Below are 23,057 nucleotides of genomic sequence, written 5' to 3'. Positions count from 1 at the left end.
ATGTTCTCCACTTGTGACGTCTAATATTGGTGAATCTTTTGAGAAGTGCCTGGAGTTTCCAATAGACTTTTCAACATGAATTGCCTGAAATTGGCCAAACTGACACATAAGATTGAGGAATTGCAGGTGCAAATCAAGTTACTGTGATCATTTGCTCCAGGCTAAAGAAACATTGCCCTGGAAGCCAGCCTGGCCCCCTGGTGGAATTAACCAGCATGATGAATTTCCTCTAACTTGTGTCCACTTGCGAGCCAATGAGGAGGCTCTTAAGACTAAGCTGTTTCTTTTAGGTTCACTGACACTAATATGCATGTTTTAAAAGCTATTGAATATTAATTTACGAAGAAAATTACTGTGCACACCAATTTAATTCTCCCCCCCCCCAAAATATGCTTTATTCATAAGATTTGTAAAAGTGCATTCCAAAACATTTCCAATTGAATATTACAGAGAGTGCAATAACTTCTCTCCATACAGCCTGCGTCAAGACAATTACAATACTTTTGTTTTTACAATGTACATTCCACAACCTGAGGAGTTCCACATAGTTTCTAGCCCCTTAGTTTATAGTGGCTGAAAGGTCTTTCCCCATTGCACTCTCTGCGGCAGCTGCCCCAAGCTTCAGTGCATCCCTCAGCACGTAGTCCTGGACTTTGGAATGTGCCAGTTTGCAACACGCAGTCATGGACAACACTTTGCACTGGAAAACCAGCAACTTTTGAGCAGACCAAAAACTGCTTTCCACCGAGTTGATGATCTTCCAGCTGCAGTCGATGTTTGTCTCGGTGTGTGTCCCTGGGAACAGCCAGCAGAACAGAGTCCTGCATCACGGAATTGCTCGGGATGAACCTCGGCAAAAACCACTGCATTTCTTTCCAGACCTTCTTTGCAAAGGCAAATTCCAGAAGGAGCCGGACAACAGTCTCTTCCCCACCACAGCCACCTTGAGGGCAACATGTGGCAGTGGTGAGACGCTGAGGGTGCAGGAAGGATCTGATGGGGAAAGCCTTTCTTATCACCAGCCAAGCTACATCGTGCTGCTTGCTTGAAAGTTCTGCCAAATGACTTTGACAGTCTGCTTAGGGAACCATCCAACAGGATCTACCATCTCCTTATCCTATAGGGCTTTGAGGACATTATGTGCTGACCACTGCCTGATGAAATTGTTGTCAAATGTGTATTTCTGAAAAGTTTTTCCACAAGGGATATGTGGTAAGGTATAAGTCAACTAAATGGTGTGTTCCATGGCAAAGTAGCCAGATCAATCTTTTGCAACACTGGGGACAGGTAGAACTTCAGCGTATAGTGACACTTAGTATTTATGTACTGATGGTCTACGTGCAGATTGATGAAGCCAGACACTCAAAGGTGGCCATCAGGATGAGGGTACCTTTTTCCCTCTTTATCTGGAAGTTTGGACATCATGACCAGAATTTTACGCTTGTCGGACAGGCATGTGCCTGACCTGAAGGAGCGTAAAATGACGTGCAATGACATCGGGCGGGCACCTGACTTCATCGCACACTCGCGTGATATTTCGGTTGGCGGGCAGCGCGCCCACCAAAAACTAACAGGCCTATTAAGGCCATTAAAGATCTAATTAAATTAAATTTTTTGCTGCCCATTCAACCTTACAGTTGGCGGGCAAAGTGGCCTTTGGATTTTTAAGGAAACCTCACCCACGGGCAGGATGAGGCTTCCAATACCTATTAAAAATTAAATTAAAATTATAACATTTCATTCAGAACAGGTCCCTAATCATGTGATAGAGTCACATGAGGGTACATGTTTTTTTAACATTTTAACATTCTGTATTTTTCATTTTTTAACTCTTCAGCCCCCTGAGGCAGCTCTTTCATTACGCGCACCCCCACGCATGCTCGAACTTGCACGCTTGCCCTCCTCCCACCCACCCCCAACACAGATAGCGCTGAGCTCTGCAGCGTGCATTTCATGTTGGGTGGGCCTTAATTGGCCAGCCTGAAATCGCAGTCGCGGCCTGATCGTGGGCGGCAGCCGGCTTCCCGCCCGTTCCCATTCGCCCCCACCGAGCTCGCCCGATGAGACCATAAGACCATAAGGCCTAGGAGCAGAAATTAGGCCATTCGGCCCATCGCGTCTTCTCCGCCATTCAATCATGGCTGATAAGTTTCTCAACCCCATTCTCCCGCCTTCTCCCCATGACCTTTGATCCCCTTACCAGTCAAGAACCTATCTATCTCCGTCTTAAATACACTCAATGACCTGGCCTCCAAAGCCTTCTGTGACAATGAATTCCATAGATTCACCACTCTCTGGCTAAAGAAGTTTCTCCTCATCTCTGTTCTAAAAGGTCTTCCCTTTACTCTGAGGCTGTGCCCTCGGGTCCTAGTCTCTCCTACTAATAGAAACATCTTCCCCACGTCCACTCTATCCAGGCCTTTCAGTATTCTGTAAGTTTCAATCAGATCCCCCCTCGTCCTTCTAAACTTCATCGAGTATAGTCACTGAGTCCTCAAATGTTCCTCATATGTTAAGCCTTTCACTCCTGGGATCGTTCTCGTGAACCTCCTCTGGACCCTCTCCAGGGCTAGCACATCCTTCCTGAGATACGGGGCCCAAAATTGCTCACAATATTCTAAATGTGGTCTGACCAGAGCCTTATAAAGCCTCAGCAGCACATCCCTGCTTTTATATTCTAGTCCTCTCGAAATAAATGTCAACATTGCATTTGCCTTCCTAACTACCGACTCAACCTGCAAGTTAACCTTAAGAGAATCCTGGACTAGGACTCCCAAGTCTCTTTGCACTCCAGATTTCTGAATTCTCTCCTCATTTAGAAAATAGTCTATGCCTCTATTCTTCCTACCAAAGTGCATGACCTCACACTTCCCCACGTTGTATTCCATCTGCCACTTCTTTGCCCATTCTCCTAACCTGTCCAAATCCTTCTGCAGCCTCCCCGCTTCCTCAATACTACCTGTCCCTCCACCTATCTTTGTATCATCTGCAAACTTAGCCAGAATGCCCTCAGTTCCTTCATCTAGATCATTAATGTATAAAGTGAAAAGTTGTGGTCCCAACACTGACCCCTGCAGAACACCACTAGTTACCAGCCGCCATCCTGAGAAGGACCCCCTTATCCCCACTCTCTGCCTCCTGCCAGACAGCCAATCTTCTATCCATGCTAGTACCTTGCCTCTAACACCATGGGCTCTTATCTTACTGAGCAGCCTCCTGTGCGGCACCTTGTCAAAGGCCTTCTGGAAGTCCAAGTAGATAACATCCATTGGCTCTCCTTTGTCTAACCTACTCGTTACCTCCTCAAAGAATTCTAACAGATTTGTCAGGCATGACCTCCCCTTGATGAAACCATGCTAACTTTGCCCTATTTTACCATGCACTTCCAAGTATTCTGAAATCTCATCCTTAATAATGGACTCTAAAATCTTACCAACGACCGAGGTCAGGCTAATCGGCCTGTAATTTCCCGTCTTTTGCCTCACTCCCTTCTTAAACAGATGGGTTACATTAGCGATTTTCCAGTCCTCTGGGACCCTCCCTGACTCGAGTGATTCCTGAAAGATCACCACTAACGCCTCCACTATCTCTTCAGCTATCTCCTTCAGAACTCTGGGGTGTAATCCATCTGGTCCAAGTGATTTATCCACCTTCAGACCTTTCAGGTTTCCTAGCACCTTCTCCTTGGTAATGGCCACCATACTCACCTCTGCCCCCCGACTCTCTTGAACTTTGGGGATGTTACTCGTGTCTTCCACCATGAAGACTGACGCAAAGTACCTATTCAGTTCCTCCGCCATTTCTTTGTTCACCACTACTACTTCTCCAGCGTCATTTTCCAGCGGCCCAATGTCCACTTTGCCTCTCTCTTACCCTTTATATATCTAAAAAAAACTCTTGTAATCTTCTTTTATATTACTGGCTAGTTTACCCTCATATTTAATCTTCTCCCTCCTTATTTCTTTTTTAGTTGTCCTCTGTTGGTCTTTGTAGGCTTCCCAATCCCCTGGTTTCCCACTGCTCTTCGCCGCATTGCATGCTTTCTCTTTAGCTTTTATGCTGTCCCTGACTTCCCTTGTCAGCCATGGTTGCCTCGTCCTCCCTTTAGTATGCTTCTTCTTCCTAGGGATGAATTTTTGCTGTGTCTCCCAAATTACTCCCAGAAACTCCTGCCATTGCTGTTCCACTGTCTTTCCTGCTAGGCTCATCTCCCAGTCAATTCTGGCCAGCTCCTTCCTCATGCATCTGTAGTTGCCTTTATTCAACTGTAATACCGTTACATCTGATTCCAGCTTTTTCCTCTCAAATTGCAGGGTAAATTCTATCATATTATGGTCACTTCCTCCTAAGGGTTCCTTCATCTTAAGCTCCCTTATCAAATCTGCCTCATTACACATCACTAAATCTAGAATTGCCTGTTCCCTAGTGGGCTCCACCACAAGCTGCTCCAAAAAGCCATCTCGTAGACATTCCACAAATCCCATTTCTTGGGATCCACTACCAACTTGATTTTCCCAGTCTACCTGCATATTGAAATCCCCCATGATCACTGCAACCTTGCCTTTCTTACACGCTTTTTGTATCTCCTGGTGTATCTTGTGCCCCACATCCTGACTACTGTTCGGAGGCCTGTACATAACTCCCATTATGGTTTTTTTAGCTTTGCGATTCCTCAACTCTACCCACACAGATTCTACACCATCTGACCCTACGTCATTTCTTGCTATCGATTTAATTTCATTTCTTACTAACAAAGCAACCCCACCCCCTCTGCCAATCTGCCTATCTTTTCGATAGGATGTATATCCTTGGATATTTAGCTCCCAGTCCTGATCCCCTTGCAGCCATGTCTCTGTGATGCCCACCACATCATACCTGCCAATTTCAATCTGCGCCACAAGCTCATTTACCTTATTTCGTATACTGCGTGCATTCAGATACACCTTCAGTCCTGTATTTCCCGTCCCCTTTCTCATTGTCGTCCCTTTATCTGATGTGCTTGAAGTTAGATTCCTAGCCCTTTCCAAACACTCTGTCCTATTTTGTGTTCTGGAGACTTTAATAGCCTCTCCTGGGCTCTCCTTTCTTTTCAGTTTTTTCATAATTTTCCATGAAGTTGAATCCACCCCCCCGACACGCTAACCTGCTGCTTTGTTTCCCATTAGTCATACTTCTTGGAGTTTTAACCTTCCCTTCCCCCCCCACTTTCTAGTTTAAAGTCCTTTTGACCCCCTATTTACCCTTTTCGCTAGAACATTGGTCCCAGATCGGTTCAGGTGGAGACCGTCCCAACGGTACAGATCCCTCCTGTTCCAAAACTGATGCCAGTGCCCCAAGAAATGGAACCCCTCTTTCCCGCACCACTCCTTTAGCCACATGTTTACTTCCCTTATTCCTGCGTCCCTATGCTAATTTGCACGTGGCTCGGGTAGTAATCCAGAGAGTATAACCCTTGAGGACCTGTTCTTTAATTTAGTTCCTAGTTCCTGATAATCCCCAAACAGGTCCTCTTTCTTAGTCTTACCTATGTTATTTGTCCCGACGTGGACCACAACAACTGGATCCTCACCCTCCCTCTCCAATATCCTTTCAAGCCGGTCAGAGATGTCCCTCACCCTTGGCAGGCAACATACCATGCGGGACTCTCGATCCTGCTTACAGAGGATGCTATCAATTCTCCTAATTATAGAATTCCCTACAACTACCATGCTTTAGGTAAAATATATTTCTCCTCAACTCCCCTCTAATCCTCCTATCAAATTAATTAATCTATCTCCTGGTTATTGAGCTCTCTGCTAAGGGAATTAAGTCCTTGCTGTCCACTGTACCTAGGTCTCTCATAATTTTATACACCTCAATTAAATCCCTCCTCAGCCTTTTCTGTTCCAAAGTAAACAAACCCAACCTATCCAAACTATCCTCATAGCTAAAATTGTCTATTCTTGGCAACATCCTCATAAACCTCGTCTGTACCTTCTCCAGTGTGATCACAGCATTTCTGTAATGAGATGGCCACAACTGTGAGCAATACTCTAGTTGTAGCCTAACTGGTGTTTTATACAGTTCCAGCAGAACCTCCTTGCTCTTATCTTATATGCTTCAGCTAATAAAGGAAAGTATGCTGTCTGCCTGCACAACCATCTTATTTACCTGTCCTGCTACCTTCAGGAATCTGTAGACTTGCACTCCAAGATTCCTCTGTTCTTCAACACCTCTCAATACCATTTATTATGTATTCCCTGTTTTTATCTGGCTTCCCCAATTGCATTACCAGACTCTCTGGATTGAATTTGCCACTTTTCTGTCTACCTGCCCAATCCACTGCTATCTTCCTGCAATTTACAGTTTTCTTCACCACTACCAGCCACAAGGTCAATTTTTGTGTCATCTGCAAACTCCTTAATTATGCCTTTACAAGTAAGCCTAAATCATTGATATGAATCATGAAAAGCAAGGGATCCAGCACTGACCTGGGAAGGATCCCATGAAATAGCCTTTCAGTCACAAAAACACCCATTGATCATTACCCTTTTCCTGTTGTCATGGAGCCAATTTTGGATCCAACTTTCCAATTTTCTTTGGATTCTGACTTTTCTGACCACTCTGTTTTGTCAAAAGCTCCTGCTGAAAGCCCTGTGGACTACATCACAAGCAGTTCCTTCATCAACCCTCTGGTTGACTCCTCAAAATGTTCAATTAAGTTAGTCAGACCTGACCTTCCCTTAACAAATCTATGCTGACTGCCCTCGAATAATCCATGTGTTTCCAAATGACCATTTTTTACTGTCCTTCAGCTAGGCCAACTAGCCTGTAATTATTTCGTCTGTTACTTTCTCCCTTTTCAAACAACACTACAATGTTTCTAGTCTGCAGTCCTCTGGCACCACATCTGTAGCAAGAGAGGATTGGAAAATGTTGGCACTTCCAGTATTTCCTGTTTCACTTCTTTTAAGAGCCTTGGATATATTTCATCCATGCCTTGCCATTTGTCTACTTTCAACGATGTTAAGCCCTTAATGTTCCTTCCTCATTGTATTTGTTCCATCCAATATTTCACTCCTTAACTACAATGCCTACATTAACACTCTCTTTTATGAAGACAGATATAAAACATTCATTGATAACCATACCCATGTCTTCCACCTCCACACACAGGTTATCTTTTTGGTCTCTAATATAACTTTTTCCTTTGTTATTCACTTGCTCTTTATGTCTATATAAAAGATCTTTGGGCCCCCTTGATATTACTTGCCAACTTTCACTTTCCAACTTTTACTTGCCAACTATTACTTTCACGCCTTCTCCTTGCTTTCCTAAGTTTCCTTTTCATTCTTTCTTTCTATAATTCTCAAGGCTGTCTATTGAGCTCTGGGTATCTGACATTAGCTTCCTTTTTTTGCGTCATCCTACCCTGTATGCTCCTCGGACATTGAGGTTGCTCTAGATTTGGGAGTTCCATCCTTTTCATCCTGGAAACAGATTTGTTCTGAACCATTTATCTTCTCCTTGAACACCTCCCACTGCTCTGAAACTGATTTATCTTCAAGTAGCTGTTTCCAATCCACTTTTGTCAACTCTTATCTCAGCTTAGTACAATTGGACTTTCCCCAGTTGACAACCTTTGCTCTTGGTCTGTCTTTGTCCTTTTCCTACACTAAATCTAACTGAATTATGATCACTGCCACCAAAATGTTCATCCACTCATACCCCTTCTACATGCCCAGATTAATTCTCTAAAACTAAGTTCAGACTGCCTCTGCTCTTATATAAAAGCAAAATACTGCAGATGCAGGAGATCTGAAATAAAAACAGAAAATGCTGGAAAAGTTCAGCAGGTCTGGTAGCATCTGTGGAGAGAGAAACAGAGGTTTCCCTCATCGGGCGGGCACATGCCTGATCTGAACGAGAGTAAAATAGTGCGCGAGGACATTAGTTGAGCGTCCCGATGTCATCGTGCACTCTTGCAATATTTCGCTGCCACCCCTCGCACGCGCCCACCGACAATTAAGCGGCCCTTAATCAATGAAGTAATCCAAATTTTTCACTGCCCGTCCAACCGTTCGGTTGGCGGGTGGGCGAATAGGCCAAGCGGCCTTTCCATTTTTGGCGCAACCTCATCCACGGGTGGGACAGAGTCACATGAGGGGACATGTTTTCATTATTTTTTAATTCTTCATTTTTATTGTTCAAAATCTTCAGCTGCCCGGGGCAGCTCTGTGCCTCAGGGAGCTTTCACTGCGCCCACGCATGCGCGAACTTCAGCGCTCGCGGTCCTCCTGCCCCCCCACCCTGGCAGCGCTAATTGGCCAACCAGCATGAAATCAATGTTGGGGCCCAATCGCGGGCGGCGGTTGGCTTCGTGACTGTTTCTGGGCCCGCCCACCTCACCCGCCCGACGAGGGCAAAATTCAGCCCAATGTTTCACTTTCAATGTGACTCTTCTTCCGAACTGTTCCTTCTCTTGTTGGGTCGCTACATACCGGACTGAACATTTCACTAATCCTGTGCTTTCAATAGCTTTTGCACGGATTCTATTCAAGTTAATATTAGGGTAATTGAAATCTCTAACATGTCTTTGACTGACCTTTCTTTCTGGTCTCCTTTCCTTTGTCCCAAGGTAGTGGGCTGTGTTGAATTTGAAATTTCTGTCGTCAGTTTCTGAATTTGCAGTCGCTCCCTGTGCAAGAGCAACAAACCTGTTCTCAGAGGCAAAGACACAGTCCAGGCTATGGCGAGAAGTGAACTTTTTAAGTAGAAAAATAAATTTTCCCATTGCTTGTTGCGAAAGTCATCGAAATCCACCAGGAATTTCAGGAATGTTGTTTCAAGCAATGGATGTTTTGAGAGATTGAAACTCGAGATAATTAGAACATCTAAATCACAAAATACATGCTATATAAACTTGTATTTGTGTAGTTTCCTTGACACAATGAAATATCCTAAGGCACTACACAGGAGTGTTATGAGATGAACTCTGACAAGAGTCATTGGCTATTAGACAAAAATTTCACACTGATTGACATAAGCAGATAGCAGAGCAGGTGAAAAGTGAAAAAAAGTAGATTTTAAGGAATATCTTAAAACAGGAGAGATAGGTAGAGAGGTGGAGAGACTTAGGGGGGGAATTCAAGAGTTTAGGGCTCAGGCAGCTGAATGCATGGCTACCAATTGCGGAAGAATTAAAATGGGGGTTCACATGAGGCCAGAATTGGGGGAAAATGGAAATCTCAGAGGGTTGTGGGGTTACAGGAGGTTACAGAGATAGGAAATGGTGAGGTCATGAGGGATATGGGAACAAGGATGAAAGTTTTAAAATTGAGCATTGCTGGGCTACGAGCCAATGTAGATCAGTGAGCACAGGGCTGATGGGTGGACAGGACTTGGTGTTAGTTCAGATGAGGGCTGCAGAGTTTTGGCTGAGTTCAAGATTATAGAGGGTAGAAGATGGGTGGGTGGTTCAGAGTTAAAGCAGCAGCACAGCACTGCAGGTTGCGATATACATTGTTGACATTGTCTAGCTGCGAAAAAGGAAGAAGCAAGTTACAAACAGCACAGAAAACTGCAGCCATTTGATTCATACAAATACTATGTGGATTGAGAAGTTGAGTGAGGATCCTCTCACCTGCTCAATCACTCACCCTTCGACAAACCTCTACCCTTTATGAAACTCTTCCTTCAATTATCTCCTTAGCAATATGTCAATTGATTTATCGCTCCTGAATACACTTAAATTTGTACTTAAATACTCCACAAAAATGACTACACAATGTACGAAGCAGAAGCAGGCTCAGAGCCCAGAGGCAATTAGTCAAGCAGACCAGAACATAATGTTCAAAACAAGTGAGGTTTATTTAACTGCAGAGATGAACAAAACTGTACCAGCACTCACTTTACAGCAATATAGAATCTCATTCTTCACTGATTCCTGTTCAGCCTCCTGGTAGGTTAACCACTTCTCTCCCTCTAATCCTGCCAGGAGGGAAGATCTTCTGAATTGACTTTAGGAAATTTCTTAAAGCTATACCGCCTCAACTTGGTCATTCTGGCATTTTATACAAGGTCTTAAAGCTGTGCCCTTATGGAGGATACTGACCTCTCAAAAACCTATAGTTCACATATCATTCCTCCCTCAATCTGTTACCTATCCCCCGTAGGGTTGCCAACCCTCCAGCATTGGCCTGGAGTCTCCAGGAATTGAAGATCAATCTCCAGGACACTGCTATGTGCAACCCTGGAGAAAAATCATCAGGACATTAAAAAATATCGTTTTTTTTTTGTCACTTTCTTTGAACACTTCTCTTTACCAGATATAGGAATATTGAATATGAGAAAAAAAAGGTTGTTTGGCTGACAGTCAAGCATCAGCCAATTGAGTAATGAGTCTTTTTGCTTTCCAATTGGCATAGGAAGGCAGCGTGTCACAGTGTGTTGGCCAACTAATGGCTGGGGCGTGGGGGCAAGTCATGTGATGAAACCTCCAGGAAAACATTTAATCACAGTTGGTAACCCTATCCCCTGGCAGCCAAGAGCCAGGGGCTTGAGCGTTTTCTGTTAAAGGGTCAACATTCAGGAGAGGGCATCATGCTCCCATGTTCCATCCTCCATGCTCAACTGGGAAGGCGAATGGTCTTAGAGATTAAAACCAACGTGTAATTCAAGCCATTCTTTTCCTTATTCTCCTACATCCACTTAGGGGCCATGATCTGTTGCCAGCCGATAGATTCTCCCTAAAAAAAAAAATCATACTTTAGTGTCTCCATCGCCCATTTGATTGTTGAAACCCCTTCTCAACTATAGCAATATTTGCATTCTCAAGGTAGCAATTATCTGCTCAGGTACATTATGGGATACTCGTCATCCTTCAATAACTTTGGATATTATGGCCCCTCGCAGTTTGACGTTTTCATCGGTGGGGGAGGGGCGAAATCTTGGTACAAACCTGGAACAGTCAGTACTGGATTTGAGCATAAAGCGTCATGGAGGTCTCCAAACATTATTTAGTTGGACAATATTTGGCTCCTGAGATTTGACTACAGTTGTCAAAGGGGTTGCTACAGCAATGAAGTCTGGGATAAAATGTCAATAATGTCAGATGAGGCCCAGAAAAGTTGTTATCCTTTTTGTGCCATGGGTCTGGGCCATTCTCTAATAGCTTTCGGCCTTGTCAAATTGGAGCTTAACTAGTTCGACAGTCCTGTGCGGGCACTATCATTGAACCACTAGGTAGCTCCCGAGTGTGAGGACCAGAAGCAGAAGGGAATTACTTATCCTTGGCCTGCTTATTGGAGCGATCCTGATGCCTTTTTTTGCACCTTTTGGGGGCTTTTCTCTGACTGTGAGAGAGACTGCTTCCACCCTCCCCTTCATTTTCAGGGAGTGTTCCATCACATTTCTCAAAGAGCTATTCTGTTCCTCCCATTTATTCCTAATAATATGCATAAATCCTTGGGGTTGTCTCACAGAGAGAAACTCGAGAGGTGAAAGCCCCCTGTAGAACATCTCAAAGTACAAACATAAAGCACAGTAACAAGTTCTTGCCATTCCTGCCTGTTATTTTCTTCAGCATATTTTTCAGTTTTATTGAAAAGTTCCACTAACCCATCTGTCTGGGGATAATATATTCACAGAATCTTAGAGAAAAAAATTGGATTAGGCCCATTAGCACGCATGGGGATTGTTATGTATGATTACCCCGTGCCTTGTGCAGTTGAAGCAGGCAGCACGTAAACGTTATGCTGCCTACTCAGCAACATGATTATAGCATGCAGCACAGAGCCAAACACACTGTCGGCACATTCAGCAGGTGGCCCAGTACATGTGTGGCTAGCACATGGTACAGCACTTCTCAAAGGGAGGCTACATGGCTTAAAGGGGAGCCACATGAAGGCTGCAGCAGCTGATGGAAGACTGAGAAAGTTTTTGCTGGAAAGAAGATGGCTGGTGATAGGACAGTAGGCCAAAGAGAGGCTTCCTATGTTCTCTAATACAACACTGGAGGCCTTAGTCCAAGAGATCAAAAGCAGGCCCCATGAAGGGAATGGGAGCACATAGTCAAGAAGGTGAATTCCCAGATGTGCTGGCCCTGGAGAGGGTCCAGAGGAGGTTCACGAGAATGATCCCAGGAATGAAAGGCTTAACATGTGAGGAACGTTTGCGGACTCTGGGTCTATACTCGATGGAGTTTAGAAGGATGAGGGGGGATCTGATTGAAACTTACAGAATACTGAAAGGCCTAGATAGAGTGGACGTGGGGAGGATGTTTCCATTAGTAGGAGAGACTAGGACCCGAGGGCACAGCCTCAGAGTAAAGGGAAGACCTTTTAGAACAGAGATGAGGAGAAACTTCTTTAGCCAGAGAGTGGTGAATCTATGGAATTCATTGCCACAGAAGGCTGTGGAGGCCAGGTCATTGAGTGTATTTAAGACGGAGATAAATAGGTTCTTGATTGGTAAGGGGATCAAAAGTTACGGGGAGAAGGCAGGAGAATGGGGTTGAGAAACTTATCAGCCATGATTAAATGGCGGAGCAGACGCGATGGGCCGAATGGCCTAATTTCTGCTCCTATGTCTTATGGTCTTATGGTCTAGTCTGGATGCAAAACCCTGGCCACAGTGCTGGAAAAAGTTCAATTAACTCAAATGTGTGAGTAAGATCAATGCAACTTCAAATGCCATGTCATAACTACTGCAAAGCCAATCTCTCACATTGCTCAAAGCACCACAGGCCCATCGCTCACTCATCAACATTCAGGTCCCGTGTCGAACATTCAGATGCTCCACCTCACCCTCGCACACCAGGCTCACACGCACACCCTCGCACACCAGGCTCACACCCACATCTCATGCCTCCAGCTATTCAGCTTTGGCAGGCAGAAGATCCAAACACATCGCAGCACACGAGCTGAGACTCTTCCCTTTCTCTTATGGAACAAGGCCACACATAACAACAGGGAACAGCAGAGGACAGGGGGACAGGCACGCCAGCATAAACTGACCCAGAAGGAAAAACCAATACAACTTAGAAATGACTGGTCTTGGTCCAAACTAGAATTCCGTTTTACGTTATACAAGACCAGTTCAGACCAATACCAGTCATTTCCCAAGTTTTAAGAGCAAAATACTGCGCATGTTGGAAATCTGAAACAAAAACAGAAAATGCTGGGAAAACTCAGTAGGTCTAACAGTATCTGTGGAGAGAAAAAGAACACACAAAAAAAACAGATTTCTGAAGTTTAACTTGCTTTTCCTTCTGGGAACCCCCTGAAAGAGATGGTGCTGTTAATGATATGGGAGAACCACACTGAAAACCCCTAATTCTTCTAACCTTTTGTCTGTAATCAGGGTGGTTTCATTTTTGTATGGCTGAGAAATGTTTCGCAAAATACCGTTCATATGTAATCAGTTTTTTTACAAAATTACTAGCAAAAGACTTTCTTGGATGTTTAAACCAGGAGCATTATTTATTCACACACACTGTCCAGGAAATGGTTTAGTTACACACACACACACACACACAAGACACACACACAAAAGATACAGCAAGAGAAGGGAGTTTCACTTTTACAAATATTAAAACCAACAGAATAGTTAATAACAAAAAGCTAAAAGCTACTGCGGATGCTGGAAATCCAAAACAAAAACAGAATTACCTGGAAAAACTCAGCAGGTCTGGCAGCATCGGTGGAGAAGAAAAGAGTTGACGTTTCGAGTCCTCATGACCCTTCGACAGAACTGAAGTATAGTTAGGAGAGAGGTGAAATATAAGCTGGTCTAAGGTGGGGGGGCGGGGGGAGAGAGAAGTTGAGGGTGGGGTGGTTGTGGGGACAAGCAAGCAGTGATAGGAGCAGATAATCAAAAGATGTCACAGACAAAAGGATCAAAGAGGTGTTGAAGGTGGTGATATTATCTAAGAAAAGTGCTAATTAAGAATGGATGGCAGGATACTCAAGGTACAGCTCTAGTGGGGGTGGGGTAGAAAGACTAACAAGGTATTAGTTGTAGATTTAAAAATAATGGAAATAGGTGGGAAAAGAAGAATCTATATAAATTATTGAAAAAAAAAAGGGAGGGGGAAGAAACTGGGTGGGGATGGGATGGGGGGGGAGTTTAAGATCTAAAGTTGTTGAATTCAATATTCAGCCCGGAAGGCTGTAAAGTGCCTAGTCGGAAGATGAGGTGCTGTTCCTCCAGTTTGCGTTGGGCTTCACTGGAACAATGCAGCAAGCCAAGGACAGACATGTGGGCAAGAGAGCAGGGTGGAGTGTTAAAATGGCAAGCGACAGGGAGGTTTGGGTCTTTCTTGCGGACAGACCGCAGGTGTTCTGCAAAGCGGTCGCCCAGTTTGCGTTTGGTCTCTCCAATGTAGAGGAGACCGCATTGGGAGCAACGAATGCAGTAGACTAAGTTAGGGGAAATGCAAGTGAAATGCTGCTTCACTTGAAAGGAGTGTTTGGGCCCTTGGACGGTGAGGAGAGAGGAAGTGAAGGGGCAGGTGTTGCATCTTCTGCGTGGGCATGGGGAGGTGCCATAGGTGGGGGTTGAGGAGTAGGGGGTGATGGAGGAGTGGACCAGGGTGTCCCGGAGGGAATGATCCCTACGGAATACCGCCAGGGGGGGTGAAGGGAAGATGTGTTTGGTGGTGGCATCATGCTGGAGTTGGCGGAAATGGCGGAGGATGATCCTTTGAATGCGGAGGTTGGTGGGGTGATATGTGAGGACAAGGGGGACTCTATCATGTTTCTGGGAGGGAGGAGAAGGCGTGAGGGCGGATGCGCGGGATATGGGCCGGACACGGTTGAGGGCCCTGTCAACGACCGTGGGTGGAAAACCTCGGTTAAGGAAGAAGGAGGACATGTCAGAGGAGCTGTTTTTGAAGGTAGCGTCATCAGAACAGATGCGACGGAGGCAAAGGAACTGAGAGAATGGGATGGAGTCCTTACAGGAAGCGGGGTGTGAGGAGCTGTAGTCGAGGTAGCTGTGGGAGTCGGTAGGCTTGTAATGGATATTGGTGGACAGTCTATCATCAGAAATTGAGACAGAGAGGTCAAGGAAGGGATGAGAAGTGTCAGAGATGGACCATGTGAAAATGATGGAGGGGTGGAGATTGGAAGCAAAATTAATAAATTTAATAGTTCACATGAACATCAGAGTCCAGTGAGAGTGGTACTTGGACTCAGGGGTCAGAATCCAGGTGAGTGCACATAGCTGAAGATAGGATTTTGTGGAGTTTTGTTAAGGATAAAAGATTCATAGCAAGTTGAGAATAGCAGCCTTGATAACACTTGTGGCCAGAGGACCAGTTTATTTTACCAGGTGAATTTAGGACCTTTCAGAAACAGGTTTTGAGGAGGCTCTAAACTTTAAGGCTTGTGGCTTAGTAAAATAGGCTGGGTATTATGGTTAAGTTTCTTCAGTGACTTACTTCTTGTGACTTACTTCCACATTCTGCAGTGCTGTGACTTTCTACAAGCAAGCCCGACTTATAATAAAAAGGTATTCAGAATAAGAGTTTCAGTCATGTGACACCTGGCCATTGATACGTGGTGGGAAGCAATCAATGATCTGTTCATATTAAGGAAGTAGCTTCCACCTCCCATGGCCAAAATCATTGGCATACAAAGGGGGTAGATAGGAGTCTTTAGCACTTCCTTGTGCATAATCAGTTTCAGTAGTACCCCTTTGAAAACTGCCAGATCTGACGACAGATCGTCAGAGGCTTTATTGTCCTTGCTGTTTTTGGGTTGAGTTCTGACAATGGCAGGCATGACATTCCACAAGGCTGCGGTCATTTTAATCCACATTTAGAAATTAGTTCCAAAAGTCAAAACAATCCAAGTCCCCAGGGCTTGGAGATTTCTTTTGATTCATCATCTTATATTAATAGCTATGAATTAACCCAAACTCTTGTTCTCTGTGTAATTTGCCAACTCGGTTTGGCTCGAGTCTCCCGCTGACTCAACGGAGAGATTTATTCTTGGGCCCACCCGAATATGTTGCCGGAAGTCATCAGTAACGATTGTTGGGTTAGTACAAAGAGGAGAAGGGTCAATTCTCTCTTAACTCTAAATTCGCTTTATTCATGTTGTTAGATCATATACATACAGCTTATACGTCTGGTTAAATATAGACATGCAGTTTGCACCAGGTTATACAGTCTTATACCCAAACTAGGATCTAAACGCACACCCACTAGGTTTCTCTGACACTCCCTGAGTGGTCACAGAATATAAAAGCTAATACCCGAAAAGGAGAGTGGAAGCTGGCCAGGCGTTCCATTCTCCCCCTCTCTTGTGTCTCTACGTTGCTGATGTAGGTTCTTCCGCTTCTGCGATGGTTGCTCTCCGGAGTTCTCGCTGGCTCCATGCCCGAAATTCTCTACTCTTATACTGAATCTTCTCTCTTCAAGCTGTGCTGCCTCTCTCCTGTTGGTTTAGGCCTGCTTGCCTAGTCTGTGGCATCTCCTCATTGGCTCTGTCCCAAGAACTTGGGTAGCATTACCTCGTTACTCCTTTCCTAAACAAGGACTTGTGTCTTATCACATTTCCTTTGTTTTCCAAGAAATTCAGCTACTTCAAACCGGTTCCAGCCAGCTCAGGCCAGTGATTGGACTCAGGTTACTTCAGGTCAAAAGTTGCTTTTGCCTGTGTCAGCAGTTTGGCTGCAGCCCCTGGCCAACAATAGCCTTCTATTGATACCCCTCCTGCTCCTTCCTCTGCCCTCACCTTCCTCTCTCTGCTGCCTGCGCTCCACATCCCTGCCATCCTGCAACTACAGCCCCCATTGCTCAGAGCAGGCTTTCTCCTGACAGGTCTTTTAGCTTCTCTAACCTCCCTGCCAAATTCCAAAACATTTCCACCCCACTCCAGAATCGCCCAGCTCAGTACTTTCACTCACTCTGCAGTAGCAAATGAAAGTCAAAAGTCAAACCTAGAAGTATCATGTCCATTCCTTTAGTGAATGTCCCTTGTTCAGCTGAACGCATGTTTTGCTTGGAGTGATTAGCACAGGCACAAACAGGACCTTCAAGGTCCAGAGTGCCAGTTCACATGCCAAATCAATGTTAGATGCTGTTTGATGCCACAATCTGTCCACTCTACATGGCATGCTTCTGACACACGTATAGCACGCTTAGCGCTAGCACCCTTACAATCCTGACGCTCCGGGTGGGCTGTACCGTAAGTGGTCAGAAATCCACTGGCCATTATTTTTGGAGTTCTGGGCTGATGCCGGAACTGTGAAGCTGAATTTTGCATCCTTACTCTTTTAATAGTGCGGGTGGGTCTCTCATTAGCTTGGATATAAACACAATGTTCTGATCTGTCAGAATCTTTTTTGGGATCTCTACCATGGAAGGAACCTGACTAATTCCTCAGCAATGTCTTTTGATGCCATTTTCCATAAGGGAACTGCCTCTGGATATCTCGTGATAATCTGTGATCATTAGAATATACTGCCATCCATTAGCAGACCTTCTCAATGGCTCCACCTGGTCCATAGCAATATTTTTGAATGAGGCATTGATTGTGGGATAGATATTTGGTGATTGGTATGTACTATATAGTAAGGGATGAATATATAGGGATTTAACTGAGATGTATGTATAGCTATTGCAATGTGATGTATGTATATAGTGATTGATAATGTATCAGTAGTTGATTTTTTTTCTTTATTCTTTCATGTGGGCATCACGGGCAAGGCCAGCATTTGCTGCCCATCCCTAATTGCCCTTGAACTGAAGCAGGATGATCAAGTCTCATGGATAAAATTAAGGGACACTATGGAATAGGGGTCCATTAGAGCATTGGAAGGTGGGTGTTGGGGCTTTGAGGGTGGGGGTGGGAGGGCATTTAGAATTGTGAGAGGGTAGAAACAGGAGCAGAGCAGGTACTGTGGGAGAGGCTGCATCCAGAATGCATGGGTCACAGGACAGTGGGCTCGTTAATGGGACAATCCCATAAAATAAGGGGAAGTTGGTCATCCTGCTCAGGGGACAGTTAAGAGTCAATCGCATCGCTGTGGATTTCCTTTGCTGAAGGACATCAGGGAACCAGATGGGTTGTTACAACAATGACTTCATGGTCATTAGCTTTCAATTCCAGATTTTATTAGTTAAACTTAAGTTCCACCAGCTGCTGTGATGGGATTTGACTGTACCCCCAGAACATGAGCCTCTGGATTACTCGTGCAGTGACATGACTATGAGACAATCAACTCCCCAATGTAATATAGGGTTGGTGTGGTATGCATAGGGGTTAATATATGATGAAAGCTGTTGGCATACTATTTATAAATAGGGATTGAAATAAAGTAGATTGTGTGTGTGTGATATATATACATATTTAGGTTAAGATCTATACTATGGGGTTATATGCAATGCATCTCTGGGCGCGTGAGATGTGATGTAAAACGCAATTATAGTTAATTGATGAGCAAAACATCAGATTGAGAGCTGGGGCAGGCAGACTGAGGCTCTCTCTAATGCACTTTGTGAGTCTCAGTCGCTCTCTCGTGGAGAGCTGAGAGGGTTCAGTCTGGGTGTGGGAGTAAAGCCTTCATTACTCCCTGTCTCTCTGGCTGGGGGTCCTTTATTTGAATCCAGCCTTTGTTGTGTTCCCCCCCCCCCCCTCCTCCTCCTCCTCCTCCTCCGGGATATTGCGGTGTGTAGGGCTTTGTGTGTGTGGAGGGGATGTGCTGGGCTGGGCTCAGTGAATGAAGAGAGTGGAGAGAGATCCCGGGGTCCAGGCTTGCTTCATGGATAAAGGTGGGTCAATGGCTTTGGTTCGTGCTTCCTGAAATCTATTCAGTTCCCATCCCTCCCTCCCTCTTTTTTTCCCCCCTCTCGCTGTTGTAGAATAATTTAATCGTTCATTTGACCAAATCCGTTGCCTTTGTTTTCCCCGCTGGGAATTGAGGCACTTTTCCGTTGGCAATGGCTCATTTCGGGTTGCGCGGCTTGTGTCTGGGTTCCTGGACACCGGCTCCGACACTGTCTGTACTAACTCATGGCCGCTCGTGTTCATGTTTAAACCTCCCAAAGCATCACCTCTTGCCTGCCCGCTTCCCTTTGCAGCGTGGGAGCCAGAGAGAGGGTCCTTGCTGGCGTTAAGAGATGAGACCAATCCATTTTGGGTGTGTATGGTTCGCCCTTGTAAGGGAATGAATTTTGGGGGCATTTTAAGGTTCACATTTAAATTAAACAGCAAACAGAGCAGCCTCCTCCCCCCCCCAGCTTTAGCAGATTAAGGCAGTGGTGATGGGGCCATTGCCACCAAGGAGTCAGAGAGTCGGTTCTTGCCCAGCAATAGGAATTTGCTGATTTCGCCGTGTTAGGTGAAATTAAGGAACTATCATTTTCATGTAGCACCCTCCGGGCCAGAGATCCAAGGCTGCCCAGCCTCCCCTGCATATGATTGCTGATCATGGCTTGCTGGAGTGAATTGCCTCGGTGAAAGGTTCAACCCTCACGGGTGACTAGGGCCGAGGACATGGTCTCTGACTACTGAGGTTGACACTCAACAAGTTACTTGTGTCTGGGGACCCACTAGCTCAGGGATCAGCCCACTCCAGACAGCCCCTGTGAGGGAGACTGGAGATCAGGCTCTGAATACTTGGTTGTCTGAATACTTGGTTGGTGTTGGGCTACTTGCCTCCTGTAGGTGCTGGTGGCTCTGCTGCCCCCTCCCCCACGCTGTGCCCTCATTGTAAAGGTCAGATGGGGATCTTTAACCTTGCTTGCAGCCCATCTAAGAGAAGGGATGGTAGTGTTCAATTGTTCTATGTTTGATTATGTGAGTCTGTTTGCTATTGATGCTCATGGTCCTTGATTTTATAAGCCTGTGGACTCGGGGAACAGTAAACAAACTGCAGAAGTTGCTGTAAGCTTGGAGCAGACATTTTAAAGTGCTGAGTTGAACCTGTTCCACACAACTAATGCAGTTCTACATAGCTCCGAGATATAAAATATGTAGCAGGTACTCGAGAGATGATAACCACGAGGAAATCAAGGGAAATCATCTCAGACACTCTCTCGAGTAAAGTGGCTCATGAATCATGTGTGAGACTTAAATTAGCAGCTGCCCCTAAGACGGGACACATTAAATGGACAGACTTTGTTGATGAAGAAACAATAAACAGAAAATGAGCTATGAACAATTAAGAACCCCATAGTGAGAAAAAAGTTGATGTTTTGGGTATGTTGTGTGCTTTGGGAGTTTATTTTTATTCATTCACGGGATGTGGGCTTTGCTGACTGGGCCAGCATTTATTGCCCATCCTAAATTGCTCTTGAGAAGATGCTGGTGAGCTGCCTTCTTGAACCGCTGCAGTCCATGTGGTGTAGCTACACCCACAGTGCTGTTAGGGAGGGAGTTCCAGGATTTTGAACCAGTGACAATGAAGGAACAGCGATATATTTCCAAGTCAGGATGGTGAGTGACTTGGAGGGGAACTTCCAGGTGGTGGTGGTGGAGTTCCCATCTATCTGCTGCCCTTGTCCTTCTAGATGGTAGTGGTCGTGGGTTTGGAAGGTGCTGTTGAAGAAACCTTGGTGAATTCCTGCAGTGCATCTTGTAGATGGTGCACACTGCTGCTCCTGTATGTTGGTGGTGGAGGAAGTGAATGAATGTTTGTGGATGTGGTGTCAATCAAGCAGGCTGCTTTGTCCTGGATGGTGTCAAGCTTCTTGAGTGTTGTGGGAGCTGCACTCATCCAGGCAAGTGGGGAGTATTCCATCACACTCTTGACTTGTCCCTTGTAAATGGTGGACAGGCTTAGGGGAGTCAGGAGGTGAGTTACTTGTTGCATGATTCCTAGCCTCTGACCTGCTCTTGTATCTGCAGTATTTATATAGCTAGTCCAGTTTAAGTTTCCGGTCAATGGTAGCCCCCAGGATGTTGATAGTGGGGGATTCAGTGACGGTAATGCCATTGAACATCAAAGGGTGATGGTTGGATTCTCTCTTGTTGGAGATGGTCACTGCCTGACACTTGTGTGGCGCGAATGTTACTTGCCACTTGTCAGCCCAAGACTGGATATTGTCCAGGTCTTACTGCATTTGGACATGGACTGCTTCAGTACCTGAGGAGTCACGAATGGTGCTGAACATTGTGCAATCATCAGTGAACATCCCCACTTCTGACCTTATGATGGAAGGAAGGTCATTGATGAAGCAGCTGAAGATGGTTGGGCTGAGGACACTACGCTGAGGAACTCCTGCAGTGATGTCCTGGAGATGACTGAGCTCCAACAACCACAACCATCTTCCTTTGTGCTAGGTATGACTCCAACCAGTGGAGAGTTTCCCCCCTGATTCCCATTGATTCCTGTATTGCTAGGGCTCCTTAATGCCACACTGGGTCAAATGCGGCCTTGATGCCAAGTGCAGTCACTCTCATCTCGCCTTGAGTTCAGCTCTTTTGTCCATGTTTGAACTAAGGTGGATGTACCTTGTATTTTGGCAGCTGACACACTCTCGTTGTCTACATCCTGAGGTATGTTTGTTATTTCTTGAATGTGACCAGAAAGGGAGTTCTCTGTTCCCTGGCAAGGTGACCTCATTTTGTCAGATGTGACTGACATTATCTGTTGCTGGCCTTCTCACAGGAGTGAGAGTGCAGAAGCACACAGGGATTTGGGGGTCCTCGTGCATGAATCCCAAAAAACTAGCATACATGTTCAGGTAATAGGTAAGGAAAATGGAATGTGGGCCTTTATTTCAAAGGGAATGGAGTATGAAAATAGGGAAGTCTTGTTAAAACTGTACAAGGCACTTGTTAGACCAGACCTAGAATACTGTTTTGGTCCCCTTATCTCAGGGACGATGCACTGGCATTGGAGGCAGCCTTGAGAAGGTTCACTAGATTGATCCCAGGGATGGAGGGATTTTCTTATGAGGAGAGGTTGAGTCGGACCTGTGTTCATTGGAGTTTAGAAGAATGAGAGGCGACTTTTATTGAAACGTATAAGATTCTTTGTGGGCTTGACAGGGTAGATGATGAGAGGTTGTTTCCCCTTGTGGGAAAGCCTTGGACCAGATGGCATAATCTCAGAGTAGGGGGGTTCCCACTTAAAACAGATGAGGAGGGATTTCTTCTCTGGTAGCCAACCTGTGGAATTCTTTACCACAGAGGGCTATAGAGGCTGGGTCATTAAGTATATTCAAGGCTGAGACAGACAGATTTTTAAGTTATGGGGGAAAAGGCAGAAAAGTAGAATTGAGGATCATCAGATCAGCCATGATATTGAATTTTTAAAAATTTGTTCTTGGGATGTGGGTGTCACTGGGTAAGCCAGCATTTATTGCCCATTCCTAACTGCCTTAGAGCATTTAAGAGTCAACCACATCCCTTACCTGGTCCAGAGTCACATGTAGGCCAGACCAGGTAAGGATGGCAGATTTCCTTCCCTAAAGGGCATTAGTGAACCAGATGGGTTTTTACAACAATTGGCAACGGTTTGATGGTCATCATTAGACTTTCAATTCTAGAACTCGTTTTATTGAATTCAAATTCCCCCATCTGCCATGGTGGGATTCGAACCCAGGTCCCCAGGAGTATTATCTTGGGCCTCTGGATTACCAACCCAGTGACAGTACCAGTTTGCCACCGCTTCCCCGGAGGAGGAGACTTGATGGGCTGAATGGCCTACTTCTACTCCTATGCCTTATGGCCTTATATGATTGCAAAGCACTTTGGACTTTGCAACTTGGAGCTCATCCAAATATATACCCAGAGGCCAAGTTGGAGAGAGAGAGTGGACCTGAGGTGTCCACACAGGCAATGATAGTCTGTGTTCACTTTCTTGAAGTGCCGAAACTGAACACTAGATCGGGCCTAACCAAGGGTTTGTATAAATGAAGTATCAGTCTCTGACCTCTGCATTCCAATCCCCTTGAGAGAAAGCCAACATTCCATCCCATTGTTCTATTTGAATTAAATCCAGCAGGATCCATTCCTCATTGTCTTGCCTATGTCTATTTTGAATGAGTCCACATTCTCCTTTCTCCTAATAAATTCTAAAAACTGTTGCTGTTAGCTGTCATATCACTTGCAAGTTGTTTT

The 23,057-nt window shown here is 45.2% G+C and overlaps 1 protein-coding gene across 5 annotated transcripts in view; it reads left to right on the top strand.

The window, feature by feature from the left end:
* Positions 1 to 23,057, top strand: part of LOC144668789 (CMP-N-acetylneuraminate-beta-galactosamide-alpha-2,3-sialyltransferase 4-like) — a 171,771-nt gene that overhangs the window by 25,887 nt on the left and 122,827 nt on the right. For 2 of the 5 annotated variants that reach the window (XM_078531162.1, XM_078531134.1), the window contains exon 1: positions 18,494 to 18,760. The exons of 1 other annotated variant lie outside the window; for it this stretch is intronic. The gene's annotated coding sequence lies outside the window, so the exon portion shown is untranslated. Of the gene's footprint in view, positions 1 to 18,486; positions 18,761 to 23,057 lie in introns of those variants that run through there. 2 more of the 5 variants (XM_078531179.1, XM_078531170.1) reach the window with 2 other exon arrangements.

Source organism: Cetorhinus maximus, chromosome 2 (genome assembly GCF_964194155.1).
Source record: "Cetorhinus maximus chromosome 2, sCetMax3.hap1.1, whole genome shotgun sequence".
Classification (NCBI taxonomy): domain Eukaryota; kingdom Metazoa; phylum Chordata; class Chondrichthyes; order Lamniformes; family Cetorhinidae; genus Cetorhinus; species Cetorhinus maximus.
Note: the sequence above shows the minus strand (reverse complement) of the source record. Positions and strands in the feature narration are given on the sequence as shown.